Below are 21,542 nucleotides of genomic sequence, written 5' to 3' on the forward strand. Positions count from 1 at the left end.
CTTAGTCTCCATATTGGCTAGTCTCCATTTAAAGCTAGTCTCTCATACAGTTTGGTATACTTTGAGCAAGTCTCCCATACGGTATACGGTCCAATATACTTGACCTTGAGCTAGTTTCCCATACTGTCCAATTTAAAGCTAGTCTCTAATACACTCAAGCTAGTCTCTCATACAGTTTGGTATACTTTGAGCAAGTCTCCCATACGGTATACGGTCCAATATACTTGACCTTGAGCTAGTTTCCCATACTGTCCAAGCTAGTCTCCCATACGGTTATACGGTCCAAACTAATCTCTCATACAGTTAGAGCTAGTCTCTCATACGGTCCAAGCTAGTCTCCCAAGCTTAAAAATGCTTTACTTAAGATTCAAACTTAGGATCATTTGGCATAGCTCACATGGGTTTCTTCCAACTCCTCTAGCATGGTTCTTGGTGACTTATCCGCAACTTAATTATGTTAGGCTATAATCCCGCTTAACATTTAAAATCAACATGTGATTTTCCAGACTTGTACATGGGTTGCATGATATGGGTGCACCATACTCCGTAGACTCAAACTGACTCAAATAGAATAAAAATGGGGACTACTTGATTTTTCAAAAATACATTCGGCTCATCAAAATTTACAATATATTCCTAACAATATACAAGATGACAAATGTCATATAATATTACACGTGATGATTGGGTCTTAGGTACACATAATTTAACTTTTATGTTGCTAATTCCATAACCACTGCGGGAAATGTTCACTTTTCCAATCGCTCTAAAAAATAGCTGCAAAAAGTGCATTTTTTTTTCAAATTATCGTCGATCAATTGTGGTGGACGGAAAAACGCTGGTATTTCTGATCACCTTTATTTTATTGGGGATTTCGGATGCACCAGTGGTCTAGTGGTAGAATACTACCCTGCCACGGTACAGACCTGGGTTCGATTCCCGGCTGGTGCATTTTTGATTTTTAGAAATGTTTTATAAACTAATCTAAATATTACCAATCAGTATATGTCATATGCGGATCATTGGTCATTTTTAATATATTGAATGTTCATTTTTAAATATCATAATTTATTTTTCTTATCATTATTTTGTAGTTGTCTCTTGTCTTTTGTGAAAATTCCACGTTTAATATAAGACTATCGTTTTTGTCATTAAACACCTTAAACTATAAAATTTTGAACATTTTTTGTCATTTTGATAACTTTTCCGACGAAACTTTGTTTTAGACAAGGTTATTTTTGTTTCATCACTTTAAAAAAATATTCGATATTCCTTAATCTCTTTCGTCGATTGTCTTCATCTCTTAGACTCCTACTAAAGTGTGCATTTATAGATAAATTATTGTGTAACATAGAAGAATACCAAAGATGACTTTAAAGATAGGATAGCGCACAGGTATTAAACTCTCAAAAAGGAGCTCTTTCCAGATGGAGTTGTAGGGTCCATCCAGAAAGAGCTTGTTGCTCCATAAGGAGCTCTTTTCGTAAACGTTGACTAAAATGCACAAGAAATTTGACTAATGTGTACACATACACCATCAGCACATATGAATCCCTATCTCAAAATGCACAAAAAAATGCTCAAGATTGTATTGCAATTAAAAACGCACCTATCACGTACGTTTTACTTTGAAAACTCCAGTCAGTCGACGAACTAACCGGCAACCAGCGACTGCAACGAAACAATTAACATACGACAAAAATAACGTGAGCTCTGTTGTTGACGAGGTTGTAGACAGAACTTAATCCTACAAAAAATTTTCTTCCTAAAATAATGCATGATTTCAATTGATTATAATAATATTGGGATTCAAAATGCACATAAATTTAAGGGTTGAATTTTTAGTATTTAAAATTGATAATCTAATTACATTTTGGTACATAATTTGAGGGCAGGCTGTACATTTTTATCCTATAATATATATAAGTTGACAAATAAAATATAATATTACACGTGATGATTGGGTCTTAGGTACACATAATTTAACTTTTATGTTGCTAATTCCATAACCACTGCGGTATATGATCACTTTTCCAATCGCTCTAAAAAATAGCTGCAAAAAGTGCATTTTTTTTCAAATTATCGTCGATCAATTGTGGTGGAGGGAAAAACGCTGGTATTAGTGATCACCTTTATTTTATTGGTGATGCACTAGTGGTCTAGTGGTAAAATAGTACCCTGCCACGGTACAGACCCGGGTTCAATTTCCGGCTGGTGCAATCTAATTATTACCAATCAGTATATGTCATATGCGGATCATTAGTCATTTTTAATATATTGAATGTTCATTTTTATATATCATGATTTATTTTTCTTATCATTATATTTGTAGTTGTCTCTTGTCGTTTGTGAAAATTCCACGTTTAATATAAGACTATCGTTTTTGTCATTAAACACCTTAAACTATAAAATTTTGAACATTTTTTGTCATTTTGATAACTTTTCCGGCGAAACTTTGTTTTAGACAAGGTTATTTTTGTCTCATCACTTTAAAAAAATATTCGATATTCCTTAATCTCTTTCGTCAATTGTCTTCATCTCTTAGACTCCTACTGACGTGTGCATTTATAGATAAATTATTGTGTAACGTAGAAGAATACCAAAGATGACATTGAAGATAGGACAGTGCACAGGTATTAAACTCTTCAAAAGGAGTTCTTTCCAGATGGAGTTTTAGGGTCCATCCAGAAAGAGCTTGTTGCTCCATATGGAGCTCTTTTCGTAAAGGTTGACTAAAATGCCCAAGAAATTTGACTAATGTGTACACATACACCATCAGCACACATGAATCCCAATCTCAAAATGCACCAAAAAATGCTCAAGATAGTACTGCAATTAAAAACACACCTATCACGTACGTTTTACTTTGAAAATTCCAGTCAGTCGACGAACTAACCTGCAACCAGCGACTGCAACGAAACAATTAACATACGACAAAAATAACGTGAGCTCTGTTGTTGACGAGGTTGTAGACAGAACTTAATCCTACAAAAAATATTCTTCCTAAAATAATGCATGATTTCAATTGATTATAATAATATTGGGATTCAAAATGCACATAAATTTAAGGGTTGAATTTTTAGTTTTTAAATTTGATAATCTAATTACATTTTGGTACATAATTTGAGGGCAGGCTATACATTTTTATCCTATAATATATATAAGATGACAAATAATATATAATATTACACGTGATGAATGGGTCTTAGGTACACATAGTTTAACTTTTATTTTGCTAATTCCATAACCACTGCGGTATATGTTCACTTTTCCAATCGCTCTAAAAAATAGCTGCAAAAAGTGCATTTTTTTTCAAATTATCGTCGATCAATTGTGGTGGACGGAAAAACGGTAGTATTTATGATCACCTTTATTTTATTGGTGATGCACTAGTGGTCTAGTGATAGAATAGTACCTTGCCATGGTACAGACCCGGGTTCGATTCCCGGCTGGTGCAATCTAATTATTACCAATCCGTATATGTCATAAGCGGATCATTGGTCATTTTTAATATATTGAATGTTCATTTTTAAATATCATGATTTATTTTTCTTATCATTATATTTGTAGTTGTCCCTTGTCTTTTGTGAAAATTCCACGTTTAATATAAGACTATCGTTTTTGTGATTAAACACCTTAAACTATAAAATTTTGAACATTTTTTGTCATTTTGATTACTTTTCCGACGAAACTTTGTTTTAGACAAGGTTATTTTTGTCTCATCACTTTATAAAAATATTCGATATTCCTTAATCTCTTTCGTCGATTGTCTTCATCGCTTAGACTCCTACTGAAGTGTGCATTTGTAGATAAATTATTGTGCAACGTAGAAGAATACCAAAGATGACTTTGAAGATAGGATAGAGCATAGGTATTAAACTCTCCAAAAGGAGCTCTTTCCAGAAGGAGTTGTAGGGTCCATCCAGAAGAGCTTGTTGCTCCATAAGGAGCTCTTTTCGTAAACGTTGACTAAAATGCACAAGAAATTTGACTAATGTGTACACATACACCATCAGCACACATGAATCCCAATCTCAAAATGCACCAAAAAATGCTCAAGATAGTACTGCAATTAAAAACACACCTATCACGTACGTTTTACTTTGAAAATTCCAGTCAGTCGACGAATGAACCTGCAACCAGCGACTGCAATGAAACAATTAACATACGACAAAAATAACGTGATCTCTGTTGTTGACGAGGTTATAGACAGAACTTAATCCTACTAAAAATATTCTTCCTAAAAATAATGCATGATTTCAATTGATTATAATAATATTGGGATTCAAAATGTACATAAATTTAAGGGTTGAATTTTTAGTATTTAAATTTGATAATCTAATTACATTTTGGTACATAATTTGAGGGCAGGCTGTACATTTTTATCATATAATATATACAAGATGCCAAATAAAATATAATATTACACGTGATGATTGGGTCTTAGGTACACATAATTTAACTTTTATGTTGCTAATTCCCTAACCACTGCGGGAAATGTTCACTTTTCCAATCGCTCTAAAAAATAGCTGCAAAAAGTGCATTTTTTTTCAAATTATCGTCGATCAATTGTGGTGGACGGAAAAACGGTGGTATTTCTGATCACCTTTATTTTATTGGTGATGCACTTGTGGTCTAGTGGTAGAATAGTACCCTGCCACGGTACAGACCCGGATTCGATTCCCGGCTGGTGCAATCTAATTATTACCAATCAGTATATGTCATATGCGGATCATTGGTCATTTTTAATATATTGAATGTTTATTTTTAAATATCATGATTTATTTTTCTTATCATTATATTTGTAGTTGTCTCTTGTCTTTTGTGAAAATTCCACGTTTAATATAAGACTATCGTGTTTGTCATTAAACACCTTAAACTATAAAATTTTGAACATTTTTTGTCATTTTGATTACTTTTCCGACGAAACTTTGTTTTAGACAAGGTTATTTTTGTCTCATCACTTTAAAAAAATATTCGATATTCCTTAATCTCTTTCGTCGATTGTCTTCATCGCTTAGACTCCTACTGAAGTGTGCATTTATAGATAAATTATTGTGTAACGTAGAAGAATACCAAAGATGACTTTGAAGATAGGATAGCGCATAGGTATTAAACTCTCCAAAAGGAGCTCTTTCCAGAAGGAGTTGTAGGGTCCATCCAGAAGAGCTTGTTGCTCCATAAGGAGCTCTTTTCGTAAACGTTGACTAAAATGCACAAGAAATTTGACTAATGTGTAAACATACACCATCAGCACACATGAATCCCAATCTCAAAATGCACCAAAAAATGCTCAAGATAGTACTGCAATTAAAAACACACCTATCACGTACGTTTTACTTTGAAAATTCCAGTCAGTCGACGAACGAACCTGCAACCAGCGACTGCAATGAAACAATTAACATACGACAAAAATAACGTGATCTCTCTTGTTGACGAGGTTGTAGACAGAACTTAATCCTACTAAAAATATTCTTCCTAAAAATAATGCATGATTTCAATTGATTATAATAATATTGGGATTCAAAATGTACATAAATTTAAGGATTGAATTTTTAGTATTTAAATTTGATAATCTAATTACATTTTGGTACATAATTTGAGGGCAGGCTGTACATTTTTATCATATAATATATACAAGATGCCAAATAAAATATAATATTACACGTGATGATTAGGTCTTAGGTACACATAATTTAACTTTTATGTTGCTAATTCCCTAACCACTGCGGGAAATGTTCACTTTTCCAATCGCTCTAAAAAATAGCTGCAAAAAGTGCATTTTTTTTCAAATTATCGTCGATCAATTGTGGTGGACGGAAAAACGGTGGTATTTCTGATCACCTTTATTTTATTGGTGATGCACTTGTGGTCTAGTGGTAGAATAGTACCCTGCCACGGTACAGACCCGGATTCGATTCCCGGCAGGTGCAATCTAATTATTACCAATCAGTATATGTCATATGCGGATCATTGGTCATTTTTAATATATTGAATGTTCATTTTTAAATATCATGATTTATTTTTCTTATCATTATATTTGTAGTCGTCTCTTGTCTTTTGTGAAATTTCCACGTTTAATATAAGACTATCGTTTTTGTCATTAAACACCTTAAACTATAAAATTTTGAACATTTTTTGTCATTTTGATAACTTTTCCGACTAAACTTAGTTTTATACAAGGTTATTTTTGTCTCATCACTTTAAAAAAATATTCGATATTCCTTAATCTCTTTCGTCGATTGTCTTCATCTCTTAGACTCCTACTGAAGTGTGCATTTATAGATAAATTATTGTGTAACGTAGAAGAATACCAAAGATGACTTTGAAGATAGGATAGCGCACAGGTATTAAACTCTCCAAAAGGAGTTCTTTCCAGATGGAGTTTTAGGGTCCATCCAGAAAGAGCTTGTTGCACCATAAGGAGCTCTTTTCGTAAACGTTGACTAAAATGCACAAGAAATTTGACTAATGTGTACACATACACCATCAGCACACATGAATCCCTATCTCAACATGCACAAAAAAATGCTCAAGATTGTGCTGCAATTAAAAACGCACCTATCACGTACGTTTTACTTTGAAAATTCCAGTCAGTCGACGAACTAACCTGCAACCAGCGACTGCAACGAAACAATTAACATACGACAAAAATAACATGAGCTCTGTTGTTGACGAGGTTGTAGACAGAACTTAATCCTACAAAAAATATTCTTCCAAAAATAAAGCATGATTTCAATTCATTATAGTAATATTGGGATTCAAAATGCACATAAATTTAAGGGTTGAATTTTTAGTTTTTAAATTTGATAATGTATTTACATTTTGGTACATAATTTGAGGGCATGCTGTACATTTTTATCCTATAATATAAATAAGATGACAAATAAAATATAATACTACACGTGATGATTGGGTTTTAGGTACACATAATTAAACTTTTATGTTGCTAATTCCATAACCACTGCGGGAAATATTCAGTTTTCCAATCGCTCTAAAACATAGCTGCAAAAAGTGCATTTTTTTTTCAAATTATCGTCGATCAATTGTGGTGGACGGAAAAACGCAGGTATTTCTGATCACCTTTATTTTATTGGTGATGCACTAGTGGTCTAGTGGTAGAATAGTACCCTGCCACGGTACAGACCCGGGTTCGATTCCCAGCTGGTGCATTTTTGTTTTTTAGAAATGATTTATAAACTAATCTAATTATTACCAATCAGTATATGTCATATGCGGATCATTGGTCATTTTTAATATATTTAATGTTCACATTTAAATATCATGATTTATTTTTCTTATCATTATATTTGTAGTTGTCTCTTGTCTTTTGTGAAAATTCCACGTTTAATATAAGACTATCGTTTTTGTCATTAAACACCTTAAACTATAAAATTTTGAACATTTTTTGTCATTTTGATAACTTTTCCGACGAAACATTGTTTTAGACAAGGTAATTTTTGTCTCATCACTTTAAAAAAATATTCGATATTCCTTAATCTCTTTCGTCGATTTTCTTCATCTCTTAGACTCCTACTGAAGTGTGCATTTATAGATAAATTATTGTGTAACGTAGAAGAATACCAAAGATGACTTTGAAGTTAGGATAGCGCACAGGTATTAAACTCTCCAAAAGGAGTTCTTTCCAGATGGAGTTTTAGGGTCCATCCAGAAAGAGCTTGTTGCTCCATAGGGAGTTCTTTTCGTAAACGTTGACTAAAATGCACAAGAAATTTGACTAATGTGTACACATACACCATCAGCACACATGAATCCCTATCTCAACATGCACAAAAAAATGCTCAAGATTGTGCTGCAATTAAAAACGCACGTATCACGTACGTTTTACTTTGAAAATTCCAGTCAGTCGACGAACTAACCTGCAACCAGCGACTGCAACGAAACAATTAACATACGACAAAAATAACGTGAGCTCTGTTGTTGACGAGGTTGTAGACAGAACTTAATCCTACAAAAAATATTCTTCCTAAAATAGTGCATGATTTCAATTCATTATAGTAATATTGGGATTCAAAATGCACATAAATTTAAGGGTTGAATTTTTAGTTTTTAAATTTGATAATGTAATTACATTTTGGTACATATTTTGAGGGCATGCTGTACATTTTTATCCTATAATATAAATAAGATGACAAATAAAATATAATACTACACGTGATGATTGGGTTTTAGGTACACATAATTTAACTTTTATGTTGCTAATTCCATAACCACTGCGGGAAATATTCAGTTTTCCAATCGCTCTAAAACATAGCTGCAAAAAGTGCTTTTTTTTTTCAAATTATCGTCGATCAATTGTGGTGGACGGAAAAACGCAGGTATTTCTGATCACCTTTATTTTATTGGTGATGCACTAGTGGTCTAGTGGTAGAATAGTACCCTGCCACGGTACAGACCCGGGTTCGATTCCCGGCTGGTGCATTTTTGTTTTTTAGAAATGATTTATACAGTAATCTAATTATTACCAATCAGTATATGTCATATGCGGATCATTGGTCATTTTTAATATATTGAATGTTCACTTTTAAATATCATGATTTATTTTTCTTATCATTATATTTGTAGTTGTCTCTTGTCTTTTGTGAAAATTCCACGTTTAATATAAGACTATCGTTTTTGTCATTAAACACCTTAAACTATAAAATTTTGAACATTTTTTGTCATTTTGATAACTTTTCCGACGAAACTTAGTTTTAGACAAGTGTATTTTTGTCTCATAACTTTAAAAAAATATTCGATATTCCTTAATCTCTTTTGTCGATTGTCTCCATCTCTTAGACTCCTACTGAAGTGTGCATTTATAGATAAATTATTGTGTAACGTAGAAGAATACCAAAGATGACTTTGAAGATAGGATAGCGCACAGGTATTAAACTCTCCAAAAGGAGTTCTTTCCAGATGGAGTTTTAGGGTCCATCCAGAAAGAGCTTGTTGCTCCAAAAGGAGCTCTTTTCGTAAACGTTGACTAAAATGCACAAGAAATTTGAGTAATGTGTACACATACACCATCAGCACACATGAATCCCTATCTCAACATGCACAAAAAAAAGCTCAAGATTGTACTGCAATTAAAAACGCACCTATCACGTACGTCTTACTTTGAGAATTCCAGTCAGTCGACGAACTAACCTTCAACCAGCGACTGTAACGAAACAATTAACATACGACAAAAATAACGTGAGCTCTGTTGCTGACGAGGTTGTTGACAGAACTTAATCCTACAAAAAATATTCTTCCTAAAATAATGCATGATTTCAATTCATTATAATAATATTGGGATTCAAAATGCACATAAATTTAAGGGTTGAATTTTTAGTTTTTAAATTTGATAATCTAATTACATTTTGGTACATAATTTGAGGGCAAGCTGTACATTTTTATCCTATAATATATATAAGATGACAAATAAAATATAATATTACACGTGATGATTGGGTTTTAGGTACACATAATTTAACTTTTATGTTGCTAATTCCATAACCACTGCGGGAAATATTCAGTTTTCCAATCGCCCTAAAACATAGCTGCAAAAACTGCATTTTTTTTTCAAATTATCGTCGATCAATTGTGGTGGACGGAAAAACGCAGGTATTTCTGATCACCTTTATTTTATTGGTGAAACACTAGTGGTCCAGTGGTAGAATAGTACCCTGCCACGGTACAGACCCGGGTTCGATTCCCAGCTGGTGCATTTTTGTTTTTTAGAAATGATTTATAAACTAATCTAATTATTACCAATCAGTATATGTCATATGCGGATCATTGGTCATTTTTAATATATTTAATGTTCACATTTAAATATCATGATTTATTTTTCTTATCATTATATTTGTAGTTGTCTCTTGTCTTTTGTGAAAATTCCACGTTTAATATAAGACTATCGTTTTTGTCATTAAACACCTTAAACTATAAAATTTTGAACATTTTTTGTCATTTTGATAACTTTTCCGACGAAACATTGTTTTAGACAAGGTAATTTTTGTCTCATCACTTTAAAAAAATATTCGATATTCCTTAATCTCTTTCGTCGATTTTCTTCATCTCTTAGACTCCTACTGAAGTGTGCATTTATAGATAAATTATTGTGTAACGTAGAAGAATACCAAAGATGACTTTGAAGTTAGGATAGCGCACAGGTATTAAACTCTCCAAAAGGAGTTCTTTCCAGATGGAGTTTGAGGGTCCATCCAGAAAGAGCTTGTTGCTCCATAAGGAGCTCTTTTCGTAAACGTTGACTAAAATGCACAAGAAATTTGACTAATGTGTACACATATACCATCAGCACACATGAATCCCTATCTCAATATGCACAAAAAAATGCTCAAGATTGTACTGCAATTAAAAACGCACCTATCACGTACATTTTACTTTGAAAATTCCAGTCAGTCGACGAACTAACCTTCAACCAGCGACTGCAACGAAACAATTAACATACGACAAAAATAACGTGAGCTCTGTTGTTGACGAGGTTGTTGACAGAACTTAATCCTACAAAAAACATTCTTCCTAAAATAATGCATGATTTCAATTATTATAATAATATTGGGATTCAAAATGCACATAAATTTAAGGGTTGAATTTTTAGTTTTTAAATTTGATAATCTAATTACATTTTGGTTCATAATTTGAGGGCAAGCTGTACATTTTTATCCTATAATATATATAAGATGACAAAAAAAATATAATATTACACGTGATGATTGGGGTTTAGGTACACATAATTTGACTTTTATGTTGCTATTTCCATAACCACTCCGGGAAATATTCAGTTTTCCAATCGCTCTAAAACATAGCTGCAAAAATTGCATTTTTTTTTCAAAATATCGTCGATCAATTGTGGTGGACGGAAAAACGTTGGTATTTCTGATCACCTTTATTTTATTGGTGATGCACTAGTGGTCTAGTGCTAGAATAGTACCCTGCCACGATACAGACCCGGGTTCGATTCCCGGCTGGTGCATTTTTGTTTTTTAGAAATGATTTATAAACTAATCTAATTATTACCAATCAGTATATGTCATATGCGGATCATTGGTCATTTTTAATATATTGAATGTTCCCTTTTAAATATCATGATTTATTTTTCTTATCATTATATTTGTAGTTGTCTCTTGTCTTTTGTGAAAATTCCACGTTTAATATAAGATTATCGTTTTTGTCATTAAACACCTTAAACTATAAAATTTTGAACATTTTTTGTCATTTTGATTACTTTCCGACGAAACTTTGTTTTAGACAAGGTTATTTTTGTCTCATCACTTTAAAAAAATATTCGATATTCCTTAATCTCTTTCGTCGATTGTCTTCATCTCTTAGACTCTTACTGAAGTGTGCATTTATAGATAAATTATTGTGTAACGTAGAAGAATACCAAAGATGACTTTGAAGATAGGATAGCGCACAGGTATTAAACTCTTCGAAAGGAGCTCTTTCCAGAAGGAGTTGTAGGGTCCAACCAGAAAGAGCTTGTTGCTCCACAAAGAGCTCTTTTCGTAAACGTTGACTAAAATGCACAAGAAATTTGACTAATATGTACACATATACCTTCAGCACACATGAATCCCTATCTCAAAATGCACAAAAAAAAGCTCAAGATTGTACTGCAATTAAAAACGCACCTATCACGTACGTCTTACTTTGAGAATTCCAGTCAGTCGACGAACAAACCTGCAACCAGCGACTGCAACGAAACAATTAACATACGACAAAAATAATGTGAGCTCTGTTGTTGACGAGGTTGTAGACAGAACTTAATCCTACAAAAAATATTCTTCCTAGAATAATGCATGATTTCAATTCATTATAATAATATAGGGATTCAAAATGCACATAAATTTAAGGGTTGAATTTTTAGTTTTTAAATTTGATAACCTAATTACATTTTGGTACATAATTTGAGGGCAGGCTGTACATTTTTATCCTATACTATATATAAGATGACAAATAAAATATAATATTACACGTGATGATTGGGTTTTAGGTACACATAATTTAACTTTTATGTTGCTAATTCCATAACCACTGCGGGAAATATTCAGTTTTCCAATCGCTCTAAAACATAGCTGCAAAAAGTGCATTTTTTTTTTCAAATTATCGTCGATCAATTGTGGTGGACGGAAAAACGCTGGTATTTCTGATCACCTTTATTTTATTGGTGATGCACTAGTGGTCTAGTGGTAGAATAGTACTCTGCCACAGTACAGACCTGGGTTTGATTCCCGGCTGGTGCATTTTTGTTTTTTAGAAATGTTTTATAAACTAATCTAATTATTACCATTCAATATATGTCATATGCGGATCATTGGTCATTTTTAACATATTGAATGTTCACTTTTAAATATCATTATTTATTTTTCTTATCATTATATTTGTAGTTGTCTCTTGTCTTTAGTGAAAATTCCACGTTTAATATAAGACTATCGTTTTTGTCATTAAACACCTTAAACTATAAAATTTTGAGCATTTTTTGTCATTTTGATAACTTTTCCGACGAAACTTAGTTTTAGACAAGGTTATTTTTGTCTCATCACTTTAAAAAAATATTCGATATTCCTTAATCTCTTTCGTCGATTGTCTTCATCTCTTAGACTCCTACTGAAGTGTGCATTTATAGATAAATTATTGTGTAACGTAGAAGAATACCAAAGATGACTTTGAAGATAGGATAGCGCACAGGTATTAAACTCTCCAAAAGGAGTTCTTTCCAGATGGAGTTTGAGGGTCCATCCAGAAAGAGCTTGTTGCTCCATAAGGAGCTCTTTTCGTAAACGTTGACTAAAATGCACAAGAAATTTGACTAATGTGTACACATATACCATCAGCACACATGAATCCCTATCTCAATATGCACAAAAAAATGCTCAAGATTGTACTGCAATTAAAAACGCACCTATCACGTACATTTTACTTTGAAAATTCCAGTCAGTCGACGAACTAACCTTCAACCAGCGACTGCAACGAAACAATTAACATACGACAAAAATAACGTGAGCTCTGTTGTTGACGAGGTTGTTGACAGAACTTAATCCTACAAAAAACATTCTTCCTAAAATAATGCATGATTTCAATTATTATAATAATATTGGGATTCAAAATGCACATAAATTTAAGGGTTGAATTTTTAGTTTTTAAATTTGATAATCTAATTACATTTTGGTTCATAATTTGAGGGCAAGCTGTACATTTTTATCCTATAATATATATAAGATGACAAAAAAAATATAATATTACACGTGATGATTGGGGTTTAGGTACACATAATTTAACTTTTATGTTGCTATTTCCATAACCACTCCGGGAAATATTCAGTTTTCCAATCGCTCTAAAACATAGCTGAAAAAATTGCATTTTTTTTTCAAAATATCGTCGATCAATTGTGGTGGACGGAAAAACGTTGGTATTTCTGATCACCTTTATTTTATTGGTGATGCACTAGTGGTCTAGTGCTAGAATAGTACCCTGCCACGGTACAGACCCGGGTTCGATTCCCGGCTGGTGCATTTTTGTTTTTTAGAAATGATTTATAAACTAATCTAATTATTACCAATCAGTATATGTCATATGCGGATCATTGGTCATTTTTAATATATTGAATGTTCACTTTTAAATAGCATGATTTATTTTTCTTACCATTATATTTGTAGTTGTCTCTTGTCTTTTGTGAAAATTCCACGTTTAATATAAGACTATCGTTTTTGTCATTAAACACCTTAAACTATAAAATTTTGAACATTTTTTGTCATTTTGATTACTTTCCGACGAAACTTTGTTTTAGACAAGGTTATTTTTGTCTCATCACTTTAAAAAAATATTCGATATTCCTTAATCTCTTTCGTCGATTGTCTTCATCTCTTAGACTCTTACTGAAGTGTGCATTTATAGATAAATTATTGTGTAACGTAGAAGAATACCAAAGATGACTTTGAAGACAGGATAGCGCACAGGTATTAAATTTTTCGAAAGGAGCTCTTTCCAGAAGGAGTTGTAGGGTCCAACCAGAAAGAGCTTGTTGCTCCACAAAGAGCTCTTTTCGTAAACGTTGACTAAAATGCACAAGAAATTTGACTAATATGTACACATATACCTTCAGCACACATGAATCCCTATCTCAAAATGCACAATAAAAAGCTCAAGATTGTACTGCAATTAAAAACGCACCTATCACGTACGTCTTACTTTGAGAATTCCAGTCAGTCGACGAACAAACCTGCAACCAGCGACTGCAACGAAACAATTAACATACGACAAAAATAATGTGAGCTCTGTTGTTGACGAGGTTGTAGACAGAACTTAATCCTACAAAAAATATTCTTCCTAGAATAATGCATGATTTCAATTCATTATAATAATATAGGGATTCAAAATGCACATAAATTTAAGGGTTGAATTTTTAGTTTTTAAATTTGATAACCTAATTACATTTTGGTACATAATTTGAGGGCAGGCTGTACATTTTTATCCTATATTATATATAAGATGACAAATAAAATATAATATTACACGTGATGATTGGGTTTTAGGTACACATAATTTAACTTTTATGTTGCTAATTCCATAACCACTGCGGGAAATATTCAGTTTTCCAATCGCTCTAAAACATAGCTGCAAAAAGTGCATTTTTTTTTTCAAATTATCGTCGATCAATTGTGGTGGACGGAAAAACGCTGGTATTTCTGATCACCTTTATTTTATTGGTGATGCATTAGTGGTCTAGTGGTAGAATAGTACCCTGCCACGGTACAGACCTGGGTTTGATTCCCGGCTGGTGCATTTTTGTTTTTTAGAAATGTTTTATAAACTAATCTAATTATTACCATTCAATATATGTCATATGCGGATCATTGGTCATTTTTAATATATTGAATGTTCACTTTTAAATATCATGATTTATTTTTCTTATCATTATAATTGTAGTTGTCTCTTGTCTTTAGTGAAAATTCCACGTTTAATATAAGACTATCGTTTTTGTCATTAAACACCTTAAACTATAAAATTTTGAGCATTTTTTGTCATTTTGATAACTTTTCCGACGAAACTTAGTTTTAGATAAGGTTATTTTTGTCTCATCACTTTAAAAAAATATTCGATATTCCTTAATCTCTTTCGTCGATTGTCTTCATCTCTTAGACTCCTACTGAAGTGTGCATTTATAGATAAATTATTGTGTAACGTAGAAGAATACCAAAGATGACTTTGAAGATAGGATAGCGCACAGGTATTAAACTCTCCAAAAGGAGTTCTTTCCGGATGGAGTTTGAGGGTCCATCCAGAAAGAGCTTGTTGCTCCATAAGTAGCTCTTTTCGTAAACGTTGACTAAAATGCACAAGAAATTTGACTAATGTGTACACATATACCATCAGCACACATGAATCCCTATCTCAACATGCACAAAAAAATGCTCAAGATTGTACTGCAATTAAAAACGCACCTATCACGTACATTTTACTTTGAAAATTCCAGTCAGTCGACGAACTAACCTTCAACCAGCGACTGCAACGAAACAATTAACATACGACAAAAATAACGTGAGCTCTGTTGTTGACGAGGTTGTTGACAGAACTTAATCCTACAAAAAACATTCTTCCTAAAATAATGCATGATTTCAATTATTATAATAATATTGGGATTCAAAATGCACATAAATTTAAGGGTTGAATTTTTAGTTTTTAAATTTGATAATCTAATTACATTTTGGTTCATAATTTGAGGGCAAGCTGTACATTTTTATCCTATAATATATATAAGATGACAAAAAAAATATAATATTACACGTGATGATTGGGGTTTAGGTACACATAATTTGACTTTTATGTTGCTATTTCCATAACCACTCCGGGAAATATTCAGTTTTCCAATCGCTCTAAAACATAGCTGCAAAAATTGCATTTTTTTTTCAAAATATCGTCGATCAATTGTGGTGGACGGAAAAACGTTGGTATTTCTGATCACCTTTATTTTATTGGTGATGCACTAGTGGTCTAGTGCTAGAATAGTACCCTGCCACGATACAGACCCGGGTTCGATTCCCGGCTGGTGCATTTTTGTTTTTTAGAAATGATTTATAAACTAATCTAATTATTACCAATCAGTATATGTCATATGCGGATCATTGGTCATTTTTAATATATTGAATGTTCCCTTTTAAATATCATGATTTATTTTTCTTATCATTATATTTGTAGTTGTCTCTTGTCTTTTGTGAAAATTCCACGTTTAATATAAGATTATCGTTTTTGTCATTAAACACCTTAAACTATAAAATTTTGAACATTTTTTGTCATTTTGATTACTTTCCGACGAAACTTTGTTTTAGACAAGGTTATTTTTGTCTCATCACTTTAAAAAAATATTCGATATTCCTTAATCTCTTTCGTCGATTGTCTTCATCTCTTAGACTCTTACTGAAGTGTGCATTTATAGATAAATTATTGTGTAACGTAGAAGAATACCAAAGATGACTTTGAAGATAGGATAGCGCACAGGTATTAAACTCTTCGAAAGGAGCTCTTTCCAGAAGGAGTTGTAGGGTCCAACCAGAAAGAGCTTGTTGCTCCACAAAGAGCTCTTTTCGTAAACGTTGACTAAAATGCACAAGAAATTTGACTAATATGTACACATATACCTTCAGCACACATGAATCCCTATCTCAAAATGCACAAAAAAAAGCTCAAGATTGTACTGCAATTAAAAACGCACCTATCACGTACGTCTTACTTTGAGAATTCCAGTCAGTCGACGAACAAACCTGCAACCAGCGACTGCAACGAAACAATTAACATACGACAAAAATAATGTGAGCTCTGTTGTTGACGAGGTTGTAGACAGAACTTAATCCTACAAAAAATATTCTTCCTAGAATAATGCATGATTTCAATTCATTATAATAATATAGGGATTCAAAATGCACATAAATTTAAGGGTTGAATTTTTAGTTTTTAAATTTGATAACCTAATTACATTTTGGTACATAATTTGAGGGCAGGCTGTACATTTTTATCCTATACTATATATAAGATGACAAATAAAATATAATATTACACGTGATGATTGGGTTTTAGGTACACATAATTTAACTTTTATGTTGCTAATTCCATAACCACTGCGGGAAATATTCAGTTTTCCAATCGCTCTAAAACATAGCTGCAAAAAGTGCATTTTTTTTTTCAAATTATCGTCGATCAATTGTGGTGGACGGAAAAACGCTGGTATTTCTGATCACCTTTATTTTATTGGTGATGCACTAGTGGTCTAGTGGTAGAATAGTACTCTGCCACAGTACAGACCTGGGTTTGATTCCCGGCTGGTGCATTTTTGTTTTTTAGAAATGTTTTATAAACTAATCTAATTATTACCATTCAATATATGTCATATGCGGATCATTGGTCATTTTTAACATATTGAATGTTCACTTTTAAATATCATTATTTATTTTTCTTATCATTATATTTGTAGTTGTCTCTTGTCTTTAGTGAAAATTCCACGTTTAATATAAGACTATCGTTTTTGTCATTAAACACCTTAAACTATAAAATTTTGAGCATTTTTTGTCATTTTGATAACTTTTCCGACGAAACTTAGTTTTAGACAAGGTTATTTTTGTCTCATCACTTTAAAAAAATATTCGATATTCCTTAATCTCTTTCGTCGATTGTCTTCATCTCTTAGACTCCTACTGAAGTGTGCATTTATAGATAAATTATTGTGTAACGTAGAAGAATACCAAAGATGACTTTGAAGATAGGATAGCGCACAGGTATTAAACTCTCCAAAAGGAGTTCTTTCCAGATGGAGTTTGAGGGTCCATCCAGAAAGAGCTTGTTGCTCCATAAGGAGCTCTTTTCGTAAACGTTGACTAAAATGCACAAGAAATTTGACTAATGTGTACACATATACCATCAGCACACATGAATCCCTATCTCAATATGCACAAAAAAATGCTCAAGATTGTACTGCAATTAAAAACGCACCTATCACGTACATTTTACTTTGAAAATTCCAGTCAGTCGACGAACTAACCTTCAACCAGCGACTGCAACGAAACAATTAACATACGACAAAAATAACGTGAGCTCTGTTGTTGACGAGGTTGTTGACAGAACTTAATCCTACAAAAAACATTCTTCCTAAAATAATGCATGATTTCAATTATTATAATAATATTGGGATTCAAAATGCACATAAATTTAAGGGTTGAATTTTTAGTTTTTAAATTTGATAATCTAATTACATTTTGGTTCATAATTTGAGGGCAAGCTGTACATTTTTATCCTATAATATATATAAGATGACAAAAAAAATATAATATTACACGTGATGATTGGGGTTTAGGTACACATAATTTAACTTTTATGTTGCTATTTCCATAACCACTCCGGGAAATATTCAGTTTTCCAATCGCTCTAAAACATAGCTGAAAAAATTGCATTTTTTTTTCAAAATATCGTCGATCAATTGTGGTGGACGGAAAAACGTTGGTATTTCTGATCACCTTTATTTTATTGGTGATGCACTAGTGGTCTAGTGCTAGAATAGTACCCTGCCACGGTACAGACCCGGGTTCGATTCCCGGCTGGTGCATTTTTGTTTTTTAGAAATGATTTATAAACTAATCTAATTATTACCAATCAGTATATGTCATATGCGGATCATTGGTCATTTTTAATATATTGAATGTTCACTTTTAAATAGCATGATTTATTTTTCTTACCATTATATTTGTAGTTGTCTCTTGTCTTTTGTGAAAATTCCACGTTTAATATAAGACTATCGTTTTTGTCATTAAACACCTTAAACTATAAAATTTTGAACATTTTTTGTCATTTTGATTACTTTCCGACGAAACTTTGTTTTAGACAAGGTTATTTTTGTCTCATCACTTTAAAAAAATATTCGATATTCCTTAATCTCTTTCGTCGATTGTCTTCATCTCTTAGACTCTTACTGAAGTGTGCATTTATAGATAAATTATTGTGTAACGTAGAAGAATACCAAAGATGACTTTGAAGACAGGATAGCGCACAGGTATTAAATTTTTCGAAAGGAGCTCTTTCCAGAAGGAGTTGTAGGGTCCAACCAGAAAGAGCTTGTTGCTCCACAAAGAGCTCTTTTCGTAAACGTTGACTAAAATGCACAAGAAATTTGACTAATATGTACACATATACCTTCAGCACACATGAATCCCTATCTCAAAATGCACAATAAAAAGCTCAAGATTGTACTGCAATTAAAAACGCACCTATCACGTACGTCTTACTTTGAGAATTCCAGTCAGTCGACGAACAAACCTGCAACCAGCGACTGCAACGAAACAATTAACATACGACAAAAATAATGTGAGCTCTGTTGTTGACGAGGTTGTAGACAGAACTTAATCCTACAAAAAATATTCTTCCTAGAATAATGCATGATTTCAATTCATTATAATAATATAGGGATTCAAAATGCACATAAATTTAAGGGTTGAATTTTTAGTTTTTAAATTTGATAACCTAATTACATTTTGGTACATAATTTGAGGGCAGGCTGTACATTTTTATCCTATATTATATATAAGATGACAAATAAAATATAATATTACACGTGATGATTGGGTTTTAGGTACACATAATTTAACTTTTATGTTGCTAATTCCATAACCACTGCGGGAAATATTCAGTTTTCCAATCGCTCTAAAACATAGCTGCAAAAAGTGCATTTTTTTTTTCAAATTATCGATCGATCAATTGTGGTGGACGGAAAAACGCTGGTATTTCTGATCACCTTTATTTTATTGGTGATGCATTAGTGGTCTAGTGGTAGAATAGTACCCTGCCACGGTACAGACCTGGGTTTGATTCCCGGCTGGTGCATTTTTGTTTTTTAGAAATGTTTTATAAACTAATCTAATTATTACCATTCAATATATGTCATATGCGGATCATTGGTCATTTTTAATATATTGAATGTTCACTTTTAAATATCATGATTTATTTTTCTTATCATTATATTTGTAGTTGTCTCTTGTCTTTAGTGAAAATTCCACGTTTAATATAAGACTATCGTTTTTGTCATTAAACACCTTAAACTATAAAATTTTGAGCATTTTTTGTCATTTTGATAACTTTTCCGACGAAACTTAGTTTTAGACAAGGTTATTTTTGTCTCATCACTTTAAAAAAAATATTCGATATTCCTTAATCTCTTTCGTCGATTGTCTTCATCTCTTAGACTCCTACTGAAGTGTGCATTTATAGATAAATTATTGTGTAACGTAGAAGAATACCAAAGATGACTTTGAAGATAGGATAGCGCACAGGTATTAAACTCTCCAAAAGGAGTTCTTTCCAGATGGAGTTTGAGGGTCCATCCAGAAAGAGCTTGTTGCTCCATAAGGAGCTCTTTTCGTAAACGTTGACTAAAATGCACAAGAAATTTGACTAATGTGTACACATATACCATCAGCACACATGAATCCCTATCTCAATATGCACAAAAAAATGCTCAAGATTGTACTGCAATTAAAAACGCACCTATCACGTACATTTTACTTTGAAAATTCCAGTCAGTCGACGAACTAACCTTCAACCAGCGACTGCAACGAAACAATTAACATACGACAAAAATAACGTGAGCTCTGTTGTTGACGAGGTTGTTGACAGAACTTAATCCTACAAAAAACATTCTTCCTAAAATAATGCATGATTTCAATTATTATAATAATATTGGGATTCAAAATGCACATAAATTTAAGGGTTGAATTTTTAGTTTTTAAATTTGATAATCTAATTACATTTTGGTTCATAATTTGAGGGCAAGCTGTACATTTTTATCCTATAATATATATAAGATGACAAAAAAAATATAATATTACACGTGATGATTGGGGTTTAGGTACACATAATTTAACTTTTATGTTGCTATTTCCATAACCACTCCGGGAAATATTCAGTTTTCCAATCGCTCTAAAACATAGCTGAAAAAATTGCATTTTTTTTTCAAAATATCGTCGATCAATTGTGGTGGACGGAAAAACGTTGGTATTTCTGATCACCTTTATTTTATTGGTGATGCACTAGTGGTCTAGTGCTAGAATAGTACCCTGCCACGGTACAGACCCGGGTTCGATTCCCGGCTGGTGCATTTTTGTTTTTTAGAAATGATTTATAAACTAATCTAATTATTACCAATCAGTATATGTCATATGCGGATCATTGGTCATTTTTAATATATTGAATGTTCACTTTTAAATAGCATGATTTATTTTTCTTACCATTATATTTGTAGTTGTCTCTTGTCTTTTGTGAAAATTCCACGTTTAATATAAGACTATCGTTTTTGTCATTAAACACCTTAAACTATAAAATTTTGAACATTTTTTGTCATTTTGATTACTTTCCGACGAAACTTTGTTTTAGACAAGGTTATTTTTGTCTCATCACTTTAAAAAAATATTCGATATTCCTTAATCTCTTTCGTCGATTGTCTTCATCTCTTAGACTCTTACTGAAGTGTGCATTTATAGATAAATTATTGTGTAACGTAG

The 21,542-nt window shown here is 32.3% G+C and overlaps 17 non-coding genes across 17 annotated transcripts; all 17 read left to right on the forward strand.

The window, feature by feature from the left end:
* The first annotated feature begins 880 nt into the window (after positions 1-880).
* On the forward strand, positions 881-951 carry TRNAG-GCC. Its single transcript has one exon. It is a non-coding gene; the product is annotated as a tRNA-Gly (tRNA).
* Positions 952-2,148: 1,197 nt separating this feature from the next.
* Positions 2,149-2,219, forward strand: TRNAG-GCC. The gene has a single exon. It is a non-coding gene; the product is annotated as a tRNA-Gly (tRNA).
* Positions 2,220-3,386: 1,167 nt separating this feature from the next.
* Positions 3,387-3,457, forward strand: TRNAG-GCC. Its single transcript has one exon. It is a non-coding gene; the product is annotated as a tRNA-Gly (tRNA).
* Positions 3,458-4,624: 1,167 nt separating this feature from the next.
* TRNAG-GCC lies at positions 4,625-4,695 on the forward strand. The gene has a single exon. It is a non-coding gene; the product is annotated as a tRNA-Gly (tRNA).
* A 1,167-nt stretch (positions 4,696-5,862) lies between these two features.
* On the forward strand, positions 5,863-5,933 carry TRNAG-GCC. The gene has a single exon. It is a non-coding gene; the product is annotated as a tRNA-Gly (tRNA).
* A 1,168-nt stretch (positions 5,934-7,101) lies between these two features.
* Positions 7,102-7,172, forward strand: TRNAG-GCC. Its single transcript has one exon. It is a non-coding gene; the product is annotated as a tRNA-Gly (tRNA).
* Positions 7,173-8,371: 1,199 nt separating this feature from the next.
* Positions 8,372-8,442, forward strand: TRNAG-GCC. The gene has a single exon. It is a non-coding gene; the product is annotated as a tRNA-Gly (tRNA).
* Positions 8,443-9,641: 1,199 nt separating this feature from the next.
* Positions 9,642-9,712, forward strand: TRNAG-GCC. Its single transcript has one exon. It is a non-coding gene; the product is annotated as a tRNA-Gly (tRNA).
* A 1,198-nt stretch (positions 9,713-10,910) lies between these two features.
* Positions 10,911-10,981, forward strand: TRNAG-GCC. Its single transcript has one exon. It is a non-coding gene; the product is annotated as a tRNA-Gly (tRNA).
* A 1,199-nt stretch (positions 10,982-12,180) lies between these two features.
* On the forward strand, positions 12,181-12,251 carry TRNAG-GCC. The gene has a single exon. It is a non-coding gene; the product is annotated as a tRNA-Gly (tRNA).
* A 1,198-nt stretch (positions 12,252-13,449) lies between these two features.
* Positions 13,450-13,520, forward strand: TRNAG-GCC. The gene has a single exon. It is a non-coding gene; the product is annotated as a tRNA-Gly (tRNA).
* A 1,199-nt stretch (positions 13,521-14,719) lies between these two features.
* On the forward strand, positions 14,720-14,790 carry TRNAG-GCC. Its single transcript has one exon. It is a non-coding gene; the product is annotated as a tRNA-Gly (tRNA).
* A 1,198-nt stretch (positions 14,791-15,988) lies between these two features.
* On the forward strand, positions 15,989-16,059 carry TRNAG-GCC. Its single transcript has one exon. It is a non-coding gene; the product is annotated as a tRNA-Gly (tRNA).
* A 1,199-nt stretch (positions 16,060-17,258) lies between these two features.
* Positions 17,259-17,329, forward strand: TRNAG-GCC. Its single transcript has one exon. It is a non-coding gene; the product is annotated as a tRNA-Gly (tRNA).
* Positions 17,330-18,527: 1,198 nt separating this feature from the next.
* On the forward strand, positions 18,528-18,598 carry TRNAG-GCC. The gene has a single exon. It is a non-coding gene; the product is annotated as a tRNA-Gly (tRNA).
* Positions 18,599-19,798: 1,200 nt separating this feature from the next.
* Positions 19,799-19,869, forward strand: TRNAG-GCC. Its single transcript has one exon. It is a non-coding gene; the product is annotated as a tRNA-Gly (tRNA).
* A 1,199-nt stretch (positions 19,870-21,068) lies between these two features.
* Positions 21,069-21,139, forward strand: TRNAG-GCC. Its single transcript has one exon. It is a non-coding gene; the product is annotated as a tRNA-Gly (tRNA).
* The last annotated feature ends 403 nt before the right edge of the window (positions 21,140-21,542 follow it).

This window comes from Ipomoea nil, unplaced genomic scaffold, assembly GCF_001879475.1.
Source record: "Ipomoea nil cultivar Tokyo-kokei standard unplaced genomic scaffold, Asagao_1.1 scaffold3226, whole genome shotgun sequence".
NCBI classification, from domain to species: Eukaryota; Viridiplantae; Streptophyta; class Magnoliopsida; order Solanales; family Convolvulaceae; genus Ipomoea; species Ipomoea nil.